The following is a 9,061-nucleotide window of genomic DNA, read 5'->3' as shown; positions in this document are numbered from 1 at the left end:
GCCTCAGAGGACACCGCCAGAGGTGCTATACTCCAAATCACTCATCAAAGACTTCCAGTCAGCATTAACATGTGAGACGGTGGGCACCAGGCTCAAGTTATACTTTAGATTCATATCAGGCCTTGTTTTGCTCTCAGCAGCTCATGAAAATGAGACCTTGTGTCTCACATAGACGTGCTCTAGGCGGGTTCGGATTTGTCTAGTGTCCAGACTCTTTGATAAAAAAAAAAATCCCACGGATGTTCTGGGGTGCGGTGGATGGTTTTCGTAAGAGATGTTGAGAGAAATGAGAAAGACAAAAAGAAAACCTTTTACACATCCCATCTAATCTTGCTCATTTTTGCGATAATATATACAAGTAGATAAATAATATGCACAACATCATTCACTGCTTATCATCATTTTATTTAAAGGGTTAGTTCACCCAAAAATGAAAATTCTGTAAAATTCTGTCTAAAACAAAAATAACGACTTTATTCCACATTTTCGTCTCTACTGCGTCACTTTGGACGCGCGTTCACGACAGTACCATGACGCGAGCGTGTGGCGGCGCCGGCGCTGACCCAGATCCGGCGTGATGGTCAGAGAACCCTCATATTTCATCAAAAATATCTTAAATTGTGTTCCGAAGATGAACGAAGGTCTTACGGGTTTGGAACAACACGAGGGTGAGTAATTAATGACAGAACTTTCATTTTTGGGTGAACTAACCCTTTAAGTCTTGCACTTATTGATTTACAGAGCTCATTTGACCACAACATCCGACTCAGTTCTCAAAATATCAAAAAATATTTATGGTTAAATATCAAACCTGTACTTACTCTAGAGATTAAAAAGTGCCAACACAACTCAACTTCTCAGCGATTTGATGGTTTAACCTTGAGAAAAGTCAATGATTCCTTACTGATTTGTGTCAAATCTGTTCTTTTCTAGTCTGTCAATTACGCTGCTAACACACTCATTACAACTGATGACGAAATCATATGATATTGTGTGACCTGGATCATACGAAAACATAACTTTAATAAGGTTTTCCAATTACAATCATGGTTAAATTACAGATTTGGTTAGGAGTGAGAAATTATGGTTAGGTTTAAGTTTGAAATGGACAAAAATGGTGAAATATTGTACTGTAAATTGGGATGTACAATTATGATGACTTAATCCGACACCAACATGAGAGTTTGAGAAGACTAGGAGAAATAAACCTAAAAAGGTTTAATAAATGGAAAGAAATCCAAGAATCACAACAAATAACCTACTGACTATCACAACAGCAATGCGTTGGGCACTATAAGTTTACGAAAAAATTATGAACAATCAAGAAAAAAATAATCAGAGTGATTTTACAATAATGGTTAGATATAAGGTTCGGTAAGGAGTGGGGTTTCATGGTTAGGTTTAAATTTGAAATGTATATCCATTTACCATTTTGGTTATTATTGTGACTTCTCATGACACTGGGTTGTACCTTGCATAAAATCAGTGAAGCTACCGTATGACATAAGTCCATTATGTGATCTTTCATTTTAAAACCAACTATATGGAAACATATATTGTCACATGTAGACAAAGGAATGCAAAAATAGGTGGTTTCTAACTTGTAAATTAAATAAAATCATCACAACATACAAGAACCCTATTGAGGGCTATACGGACATATGCAAATGAACCCTAAATAGCTCCCACTCAGGAATTAGAAAATTGAGATCAATTTTTTTTTTGTGCTGTCAGACAGAGGTCCCAAATGAGCAGTTTCACTCAGCTCTAAAGTTACTGCTGATCTACTTTTAAGAAATCTTTGAAAAAAGAAAGAATATGCATGGGATGTATTGTGTAGAGGGTCCAAAAACCAGAGACCACTAAATCTGAGATTCAAGATGTAAACTGAATAAGAAATATTTCAAATTCAGCACTATTTCTAGGTTACTAATCAAAGAAGCAAATATGTGACATTCACCATGTGAACTCATTTGTACAGGTCTGATGCACTAAATGTCATAGGACCTGGTCTACAGTTCTGGTTCAGACAGCAGAAGAGGAAAAGGAGGCCAGTTGTTATGGGGCTGAGCGGAGACAGAGTGAACATTAAATAATGAATGACTAAGGCACAGATCTCTCAGCCCCCATCACCTTTGTCATTAACTCATAGCCTCACACAGCAAACACACGCACGAACTCACTGATGCATTTTTTAGCCTACGAATCCCTCCAAACATCACTTGCTTCCAGAGACCTACTTGACCCAGAGAGCAGTTCGTCACCATCAAAAATGCAACGTGAGTCATGTAGCATTTTAAAAGGGTGACGACAGACTCTTGTTAAAGTCCTTAAAAGGGCCAAAATCACGCACAAACCCGACTCAAGCATTGTACTGTAAGTGACTGCGAGTATGAGGGACAAAAATCTGAGATATAAAAAAACCAAGAACTATAAGCCACCAACACGAAGAGTCTGAGAAGACTAGAAGAACCAAACCTAAAAAAGGTTTAATAAATGGAAAGAAATCCAAGAATCACAACAGACAACTATCTGAATCTCCCAATGCCAATGATTTGGGCTTTAAAAGACATCAATTTAGGCATTTTATAAGCATTCAAGACAAATGTATACAAAATATCAGTAATTTCAGAATTGCTGATTTTTTGCATATTACAATCTGGAGAGCGTGGAAAATTATAATTTGCTTTAACAATGGAAGAATATACCTGTGTATCCATTACTGGTGTCAGTCTGAGTCTGACAGAGGTAGTGCTACAAAGCAATAATTAGGGACAAAGGCACGTACCTCACTAATGCCCACTTCTGAATCCTTCCTGAAGAACAGAGCAACTACAGGAAGCGTTAAAGTCAGGGATATGATGATCCGTCACCTGTTCGGTCTTCGCCAGACCACCTCTGACTCGACTCCCCCTCTGCCAGCCGTACAAGTGGGCTCTCTCATAGCCGGTCCACTGATATAGACACACGGAGAGGTGAAAGGAAGGAGGCGTGGTTCCATAGCAGATAAATAAAAGAGGGCGGGAGGGAAAGAAGTCCCTCAATCTACAATTCAATATCGTCCACTCCCCTCTCTTGTTTTGTTGTCTCTCTCTCCCTCTCTCACACAGTTACTCTTCCCCTCATGCATATTAACACGTCCCTGTTTCCCCTTATTCTCCTACACACATGGGGGAAACTCTATCACTCTCTCTATCTCTCTTTTGCTCTCCTCGAACTCCGTTTTTTCCACTCTTTCTGGGCTCTATGAGCTGGTATTCATCCGGCAGCAGTGTGACTGAATCAGGGCAGCTCTGGCCATCTGTTGGAGCCTCAGAGTTTCACCTATTCACATGGGTTCTAAAGCTGCGGGTCTGGCAGCGACGAGAGAAAAGAAGGGGTGGGGATAAGGGATCAATCTTAGAGCAGGAGGGCAGGGGACTGGATCGCCGGGTACAGAGACAGTATTTATTGGGCTGGCAACTATCAGAAGCACTGGAGAGCAGAGGGCTGTTAACAAGGGCAGGAACAAACTGCAAAGTTGAGTGCTCAAAGAAACAACTGTGAAAAAAAATGTGGGACACAATTAGATGCATACAGATGAACTTAGAAGAGTAAATAAATAAGTAAATAGAATTATTTAAATGTTTAAAAAATGAATACAAATATTTAAATGTATTTAAATTGATAAATATTTAGATTAAAATTCAATTAAATCTTTCAACCAAAGTGACCTTTTTTCATACAGGAATCAACAATTTGCAGTAATGGCGAGTTAAAATCAAATAAAATAGACTAGACGCTACATTTATAGAAAGTGTTTTGGGTTATGGTTTAGTTAAGTGCTCACAAAAAAGGTGTGCTTCAGTGAAAGGGGTCTGGCTTCATCAAGTAAGTATGAATTAAATGATATTGCAAACCTTTTGTTATCATTATAATCTATATCTTTAATAGTACTTTCTATTATGTGGCTTTCTGTGAAGATATGTGCTGTTCTAATCTTACAGTTTTCACATTTTGGATAATTAAACTATTTAAAAAATTGCAATGAAGAGGCCATAATGTGTGAGACTTAGTGTGGGCTCTTTCGACATGGGCTCTTTTCGACTCTTTCGCCTGTCCACTTTAAGCAAAAACTTAGCAGTAGTGTGCAACAGTGCCTGTCCACTTTTCAGTGACCTTGGTTCAGTATTTTTTTTTCATTGACTTGTCCCATAGGGATTTTTTTTTTTTTAAAGGGTCTTTTAGAGTTATAAGACATGAACAAACCAGCTACGAGATGAATCACATTACAAACTTTGATATGTAGCAAATAAGTATTTGAAAATTGGATAAAAGACAAAGATATACATAAAACTGCCTTCAAGTTGCTGGCTGCTCCCCACTGACATCTACAGCATGGAAAAAAATACTATGGAAGTTAATGGCTATACCGGCAACTGTTTGATGACCAACATTCTTCAAAATATCTTCTTTTGTGTTAAAAAAAAACAAAGTTCATACATTTTGAAACAACTTGGGGAAAATAAATGATGACAGAATTTTCATATTTGGGAAAACTATCCCTTTAATAGTTAATGAGGGAGAGAACTACAATCCCATAAAGAACTGTGAATGATATAAAGGAAAAACAATGGATAAACATAAAACTACTGATTTAAAGATGTTGATTATATATATATATATATATATATATATATATTATTTTTGCAAATCATGTGTAATGTAGTTTTCACCTGGAATTCTGCTTAACAGTTAACAAGTTATCATTAAAAATCAAATTCCCTGTCAAAATGAATGGGATTTTTACTTCTGGATCCGACTATTGCACTCTAAACCAACACCCAGAACACCCTAGCAACGTCCCAGAACACTGTTCCAAATGCATAATAGCCTATGTGCTAAAGAACACTCCAAAACACCTTAGCAATTGTGACTTTAGCACACACATACACACACACTAGGAAAACATCTAGTCTCTTTGCGACAATCTCCATTTTTAAGCTCATATCAATTCCCAAGGACACAATAAAAAAAATTAAAAAAAGAAACATCTAATCATGTTGTTCATCAACATAGAGTCACATTACGTGAAATGATAAACAAAATACCAGCAGAAACCACACACTTGCCTGCTCACCCATCCAGTGCAGTCGTCTCGAACATCTCACCACGTGAATACTGGTGCACTGGCAGCTGCCATTTTTCACAATAAAAGTGCCAGTGTCACGTATCCTGTTCCCTCAGGAGCCTCGCACAGAAATCAGTCACTGTCTTTGGGACGCTCTCATGATGGATGCCTCTGTTTATTTGCGTTCGCAGGTTATTTATTTGCACGGAGGCACAAACGATCAGAGGAAGAGGACATCTAATCACTCATCCACCCCCTTCCAAGCATACAGTGTATCTCAGGGGCTGCAGGGAGCATCTCTAATGAAAATGAAAGTATTGACATCAAACAACTAAAGTTTTCTCTCTGTTTTGTGGGGAAATTAACATAAAAAACTGACTACATTTAATTCATAATAGAGTTTATTTGTGTTTGCTAGGTCTGCATTGTGATCAAGTGCCAATGATACATCTAACTCTTCAATCTTTTTTTATCATAACTATTATATATATATATATATAAAGATTTAGACTGGTTTCACTTGGATTTGAAATTGAATCTGCCCAAATGCATGTGGATTTAGTGTCCAAGCTGCGGCTGAACTGCCTTGCAGGTGATTAAAATCACACATCAGTCACTAATTGTCACTTCTGATCACAGATTTAATGAAGAAAGAGACACAATAGTCAGTGAGATGAGCAACTGGAACAGCCCCTGAGACAAACATGTTGTTCTAAAGAGGAGATGACATGTGAAGACACACACACACACACTCATCACTGAATAGAAAGGCATGATTTATTAATGCATGTTCTCCCAGGAGGAATGAGATGTCTGGATTCAGATCCTGTGAGATTTTGGCCCGTCTCAGCATAGCGATGCAGAGGTGAACAGGTGTCACTGATGTCATTCCTCCTGAGGACATGGTTTGTTGTACTTTTCTCCATAGCGGTAATCAATAACCGGATTTCACACAAATATGTGAGACCTCCACCAAGTAGGGTTGGAAAAGATGTTTTGGGTTTGTTAGTTGAAAACAAACTACCAGTCAAAAGTTTGGACACACCTGACTAAAATGTTTCCCAAAAAACTTTTGATCTAAAGGCTTATAAAAAAAATTATATTTTACATAGAGACATAAGAGACCTTTAAATCTCATTTCATTTTATAACAAAATATTTCATTTAATCATAAAATACATGTTATTGTAAAATAAAGATGTTCTAAAATTTCAATAAGTAAAACATATAAAATATTTTATTCTAAAATAAAACGATTGATTTGCTTTTATAAGAGGTTTTATTATATTTTATTGACCGAATGAACAAAAAGCAGGCCCAGAAGTCCTTCAATACTGTTCAAAAAGCATTCATTTTGAGTACCATGAAGATGCATGAAAGAACATACAAGAAAAATACAGTAGTAATAATAATAAACGAGTAGATGTGTTCAACCTTTTGTCTGACAGTGAAGTTCCTGAACTAAGAAAGGCTTGTACATAAAAGCCATGAATAAAAACAGTTCCACCTGCATTTTGAACAGCACTGGTCTTCTTCTAAAAGCCACGTTTAGTTCCCGTGGGCACGGTTGTTTGCTCAGCAAATAAATAAGGCGGAATAATGTTTACTCTGATTTTCCGAAAAGGACGGCAATGTTCCATCCTGCTGGGCCATTGTCCTTGGCAAGGACTTCATTGAAATGAATGTGTTTCTCTCCATGCAGTGTGTTCCTCACTGATAAAAACGTCTGCTGTCAGCTCTGGTTTGAGTAGGAGAAGACTTTGTGCAAATTAGACCAACCCCTCTCTACCTCTGAAAGCAGTCCATTCTCTATGGGCATTTTATTTTGTTCGGACCTGAATCCCTCCTCCATCACCCCACACTGCCTCTTCAAAACTGCTCCTCTTTTATTCCTGACGGCTCAAAGAGCGTCTCTATCCATCGGTCGATGCCCTTGTGATCACCATGGCTACCTTAGGGAAGGAGCCCGTTACAATGGATTTGAATGTTGGTGTCTTAAATATTGAGCGACAACACAGAGGTTTGAGTGGCATGCGGATTTACTACCCAATGTTCCACCATTTACTACCCGGGTTCCTCTTATGGCTTGATGTATAGCGAGTTATGGAATAGCAGTAAACTCATTCTGACAGTTAATCCAATTGAAATTTAAAGGAATAATCCCGGGTTCAGTAAAAGACATAATAAACAATGTTAATTACCACGAAAAATGATTTTTTTTTTTGGTTTTGTTTTCCTATTAACATGTATTGCTTTTATCGTTCTCTGTAGAACCCACCTTCTCTCAACGCCATGATTGATCGATTATGTACAATGCCTGCATGCTATTGGTCAAACTATTTTTCAGTCATTACCATCAGCAAGTATGAAAACAATAGGAAAACCCATACAATTTAGGCAATTTAGAAATCACAAGGAAAAAGATTAAGTATGGTTACTTAAATTAAAAACACTTTTACAATTTAGCAGCCTAAACTTTAAATTGAATGTAAAAATAATCTCAAATAATACAGTTTTCGTAAATAAATAAATAATAAAAATTTCGACTAATTTCCACACATTTCTACTTTTAAAGCCTCTAAAAATCAGCCCTATTAACTTCCATTGTAAGTTCCTCACTGCAACCTTGATTTTTGCTTTTTAAAAGAAATAAAGGACGAGTCAAATTGATTTCTTCTGGTAACCAACATTATGCCACAAAAGTTGTCGGTCGAGCTGACCTGAAATATTTCTTTGATTATTTTTATAAGCAAAACTCTTGTGTGTCAGCATGACACAAGTGAATGCAGTCACTTCCAAAAGTTGTGTTACAGAAGCCTCTGCATACCAAGACCTCATTAAATGCACAGCATTCCACCAAACATCTGAGGGTCATTATCACCAACAGTGATAATGTCTATTGTACATCATGCTGTCATGTTGTAATGTATTCCGCCTTATTTATTCCACTTGCCACTGTTCACATGGCAGACTCTGATTATTCACATAAATAGTTAATATGACATTTATGAACTGCTGTTTATTCCATGCAATTGCCTGCAAGCCTCACTTCTAAAAATGATCTGTAATTCTCCAGGCAGTAGTGGAGGACAGAGCAGGAGAGTGATGAAAACAAGGAGAACATTTAACAGGGTAGGTTTATGCATTCATTGGTTACAACTGGACAAAAATGCCTCACTGAGCTGCTCAGAGATGTGAGTGTTTCACCATTAACACTTAGCAGTCTTTTATGAAAATAAAAAGCTTGATTCATCCACTGAAGAACAATAAAACAATAGTCACACCTGTGATGTTTTATGATCATTATTTATGATTAGCCTATCAATTAGGCAATATTTAACAAGCAATATAAGTGTGATTCTTTAGATTCTTTAGGGCACATTTGACAAAATTAAACTTCTTCAAATTATGTTAAAATTAATTAACTTTGAATTTATAAAAGAAATATTAGTTATTTTAATTAAAATATTAATATTCTCAATATACAAACTATCAAATACATAATGCTTTGGTAAAGACAAATAATAAATATATTCTCTTTTTACTTTTCTAATCAAGTAAAACTTGAGAAAATAGTTCCTTGTACTGCAGGTTACAATCAGCTGAATTCAATTATCTCAGGTAAACCTCAATTAATCACAAGCAGAATTCCAAGAAAGTTTGATCATTCACATATATAGCAGTATATTTACCCCCGGTTTCACAGACAAGGCTTAAGCCTATAGTTTTTCTAATCAATAAATTATAACCCAGCTGATATGTTGCCCTGTTACTTCAATTTAAGGGAAAAAAATGAATGAATTAATTAATTCAATTGTTCTGTAACATTTTCTTTGCTATAGAATTTTTGGAAAGCATGACTCAAAATTATTAAATAATACATATACACAATACTAATGTATATATATATATATATATATATACAGTGGGTACGGAAAGTATTCAGACCCCC

This window comes from Sinocyclocheilus rhinocerous, unplaced genomic scaffold (assembly GCF_001515625.1).
Source record: "Sinocyclocheilus rhinocerous isolate Xijiao unplaced genomic scaffold, SAMN03320098_v1.1 scaffold576, whole genome shotgun sequence".
Taxonomy (NCBI): Eukaryota; Metazoa; Chordata; class Actinopteri; order Cypriniformes; family Cyprinidae; genus Sinocyclocheilus; species Sinocyclocheilus rhinocerous.
This window is presented reverse-complemented; position numbering follows the sequence as displayed.